Consider the following 4,630-nt stretch of genomic DNA (forward strand, 5'->3'; position numbering starts at 1 on the left):
TTTTTATGATTACATCAGAGTACATTAGATTCTGCTTTTCGTTAAATACAGAGTTTATTTGGTGGGATTTTGTAAATTGTTCACATAGAACATATTTCAAATTGAGGACGTAGTTTTGTTTCCTTTCTTAGAAATTTTGTGCAAAACATGCAATATTAACCCTGGTTTAACAAGCAAAAAATTCATACGGAGTAACGAAGGTTTTAAGCGCCTTGATTGAAAAGTACTTTTCGAAAGAAGAAAATGAGTGTATTAAATGATTTTTCTCTCTTGCATTTTCACTACTATAGTAGAAAAAATATTTCTATTCTTTATCAGGATTTCAGTGGTGGATAATCCTCATTAGTTTATACGAGAAAATTCCATTCCTGAATATGTGGTTTTTGCAATTTCAAGTGGCATGTTATCGATCATATTGTCCTTCGTGGTAGTGATCATTTTAAAAGAGCATGCATTATAAAAAAGTTCTGGATTTATAAGCGTTCAAATTCACATCGACCTTCAAATAACACAAAGATAAAAACGCTATTGTAATTTCACCAGTCGAGTAACCTACATTTACTCCTATAATTATGAAATTTTGGGTTGTAGTGTTGCACTTCTTGTAACAAGATATATTGAATCGTAAACTACTAAGAAATAAAAATAAAACAATGAATAAATTTTAATTTGGGTAGTAGAGTTCAATACAAGTTATCTTCGACACCAGCAACGACACTGAAAGTCACATGACCGCATTTTATCGACCTTCGCTATAGGTTATGGTATGAAAATGTCTGAAAATGCGTGAATATTGTCTTTGTGTGAATATGTGTGAAAATGCAGAACTATAGTCTTTGTGGACAAAAGGATAGACAAAACATAAATAAAAGAAGTAGACAGAATCTGGAAACCACACTTTTCTAGACACAAACATAGTCGAAAAGGAAGATAAAAAGCTGAACAAAAAGTAGACACAAAGATGGAAAAAAAGACAGAGATAGAAAAAATAAAATAAACGATAGACAAAAGATAAACGTAAAAATAGAGACAAAGATAGACACAAAAGTAGACACGAAAGGGCAAAAAATGATGGACAGAAGTAGGGGAAAGGAGAAAGAAAGACAGACACAAATTAAACACAAAGGTAGACAAGAAATATACGAAAAGATAGACAAAATTAAAAAATAGACAAAGTATACATAAAGATAGATACAAAAGTAGACATAGAGATAAACAGATGGATAAAGAAATTAAAGAAAAGGTAGACAAAAATAAAGACAAAAAGGTAGACATCAGGGGTCTAGGGTATGTCAAATCAGTCACGCGACATATGTTTATAGTTCAAAAATTATTTATAAAATTTAATGATTACAATTTTTTTGATCAATAAATTTTCGTTCTGTAATCGTTTGGATTTCATCGTGAAAATTCTGTTTTATGTATGAAAAATTCTACAAATACCACCTCAGTAAACAGATCAGTAGATAAAAACTGACTGACTGATAAACGGGATGGCTCGACTGGTTCGACCGATAAAGGAGTCTATGAACGCCAAAAACGCTTATTTCATTGGTCAATAGCCAGATCAGTGGACGATCTGGAATAATCTCGACCGATAAGCAGGGTGGCCGGACCTATAAGGAGTCCACTTGCTAAGGTGTAATTTGTCGTTTAAATTTTGTCTTACTGTGATTGGTTTGACCGATTTCGACTGATAGCCAACTGAAATAAATAGCTCAAGCTCACTGTCTGGCTGTCCTGTCTTTCGTTTCATATAATTCTTGCATGAAGAAACTAAACTACAATCAGATGGAATTTATGGAAATCTTTTACAAATTCATATGTTGACATGCATGCAGCTTTCCAAACTGGAAATTTTTCAAGAGGGTGAAAATTTATGGATGAATTGTAAATGTTTGGCAAAGACGATCTCACCAGCGACATTTCAGTCATTGATGTTCAAAAGCCAGCCAACATTGTTTTGAGTTTTATCAGCAGAAATTTATATTCACAATCGTAAGTAAAGGACAAGTGAAGTGTATGAATAAATATATAAAGTCAATTTATGCGAGTGTGTGATGCGATTTATGTTAATATGGCGTATGGTAAGCAGATTGATGCTTCTAAAATTGTTGTTGTCGAGGACTTTAACCTATTATTCCTTTAATGCTTGGGGAATCGTGCCCGTTATATGGCAGTGAAATCCTATATTCCTGCAAATATATTTCAATGGACAAAAAAATCTGTAACCATAAGGTGCCATACGATTATTTACTTTATCATAAACAAATCTTTGGGGCTTTTCAGTTTATGATCATTGATCATTCAATCATTGGACAGTTATACTACATATTGTTTAAGATTTGAGAAAACTAACATTGATTACATGAGAAGCTGTTCACTATAACCTATGATTTTGAGTCTTATGATCCATGAAGCTTTTTATTTTGACAATTTGACTGGAATGGTTAAACCTGAGTATTTCACATACATGAAATGTTGTCCCATGTCACATATTGTCCCCTTTTCTAACTGAACACCTCATGTAGAGTTGTAAAGGTGTGTTAATCTACGGCTCATACCAGATTGTTTGCCATAAACTCCAAAGGGCTATTGATGTATGAAAAGCATTTTCTATAAAGTAAAAAGGTCTTCTATGTATGCAGATAAACCTTGAAATTTGTAAAACAGCAAAGTATTTTCATGATCACTAGGTAATTTTTCTGATGATCATTATAATTTCTAAATTAAATTATTTCAGATTTACATTTAAACAAGCTTTGATCATATGAAAAGATATTTATCATAACCAGTAAGCATGACACATAAACCATTTTCACATTCATGTAATTATATAATTAAAGACATGTTGGTTACATTCTGTTTGTATTTGCAAATATAATGCTACTAGTGATTGCTATATAGCACACCTTGCAGAAGATAATAGTCTAGTGAAATGCCTAATAAACATTTATGGCATTAAGCTAACCTTAACTGCAAATTTTCACTCTGATAATTTTTGCTTAATCTTTGGCAGAAAAATTTTGAGTTTTCTCAAAGGGTGAATACTGGCACTGATGTGGAGATGGGTAAGGGTTACAATAAACTTGCATGGTTTGAAGTCTGAGCTTTTTCTATATCTATGAACTGTAACTTATAGTACCAAATTTCTAACTTAACTCATTACATAGAGGTTTGAATGGGGGTCTCTAGGGGTCTGTGCCTGACAACTTGGTAGAAAATTTAAAGACTATATCTGTTTTGAGGTAGCATTATTGTAAAATAAATTGACGTTCCTAGACATGCTAATGAGCCATATATGATAATGACCTAAATAATTCATAAAACATTCAAGTATTGTTTACTTTACTTTTTTTTGAAAAAAACGTAAGAAAAATGTGTTGTTTTTACGCAAAAACGATGCCCACAAAATACATTTTGTATTGCTCTAAAACGCTGAAAATGGCATTTTCAAGGCTCTGAAATTCAAAATTTCTCAGGGGAGAATGCCTCAGACACCCCAGGTGCGGAGCGCCTTCGACGTTTTATGACTGATGTTTGAAAAGTCCTAGATCCGCCCCTGCAAACAATATTGTATAGAAATTACTTTAAGTAACCATTTTGTGATGTTCTGAAGTGTAACTGCATCAAATACTTGTAAAGTTGTAGCACATTTTGATTTTGTTGACATTTAAGGTAGACATTTAAGGTAAACAAGAGGTAGACTAAAAGGTAGACAAAAATATGCACACAAAAGTTTCGTGATAGATAATTCATTTAATGATACATGTTAGTTACGTTCTTTGAATGTTTAATGAATAATATAAGTGACGTTCAGATGGTGATGAATGTTCAATGATAGATGTGAGTGACCTTCTTTAAATATTGTTTAATGATGCAGTGCATTAGCGTTACTGCTATGAGCTCAGGGTGGGCCGAGCACGGGCAAGCAATCAGCTTGCAAGGGTGCACCCTGAACAACGTTAATTATGAAATTAAAGATATGAAAGATTTATATATTTGGGCAAGTGGAAGCACTGGATATTTCTCATTGATGATTATTTGTGAATTCGTGTCCTTGATGGTTAATTGAAAGCTCTATTTGGTATTTTCCTTTAGATAAATTAAGAACAGTTAATTATTGTATTCTGTTAATGGTAATTAAGAACATGTTTCTGTTTTCAGATATTATTGTTTGGAGAGGGGGGAGCACCCCATCCTTGAATGACCAACTCAACAACAAATCAGATTATCGTGCAACGCAAATTATACATTGGACAAATTTATGGAAACACGAGATTTAATTTTTATTAATTTTTAGACGGAAAAGGCAAACAAAACAAACAAAACCGTCGAAGAATACTAAGTAGTGTAGAAATGCGTGATGGCAAAGACATTTTTGAAAACGTAATTGAGGTGTTTACTATTTAAAAATTTATTTATATTTGCATCGCCATTCAATTTGAATTTTCTTTAAACTGACACTTTTCTGACTGCTTATACCGACACTTTGAACTGATGAAAAATCAAATCATCATTATCAAAGCTCGGATTCCACTAAAAAAGTGAATGAAAGTGAATGTTACAGCCAAGAAAATGGTTTGTTTAATACTCCAATAGGCACCACCTTTGTGTCGCATTTTCAACT

This window comes from Xenia sp. Carnegie-2017, unplaced genomic scaffold (genome assembly GCF_021976095.1).
Source record: "Xenia sp. Carnegie-2017 unplaced genomic scaffold, XeniaSp_v1 HiC_scaffold_1, whole genome shotgun sequence".
In the NCBI taxonomy this organism is placed as follows: domain Eukaryota; kingdom Metazoa; phylum Cnidaria; class Anthozoa; order Malacalcyonacea; family Xeniidae; genus Xenia; species Xenia sp. Carnegie-2017.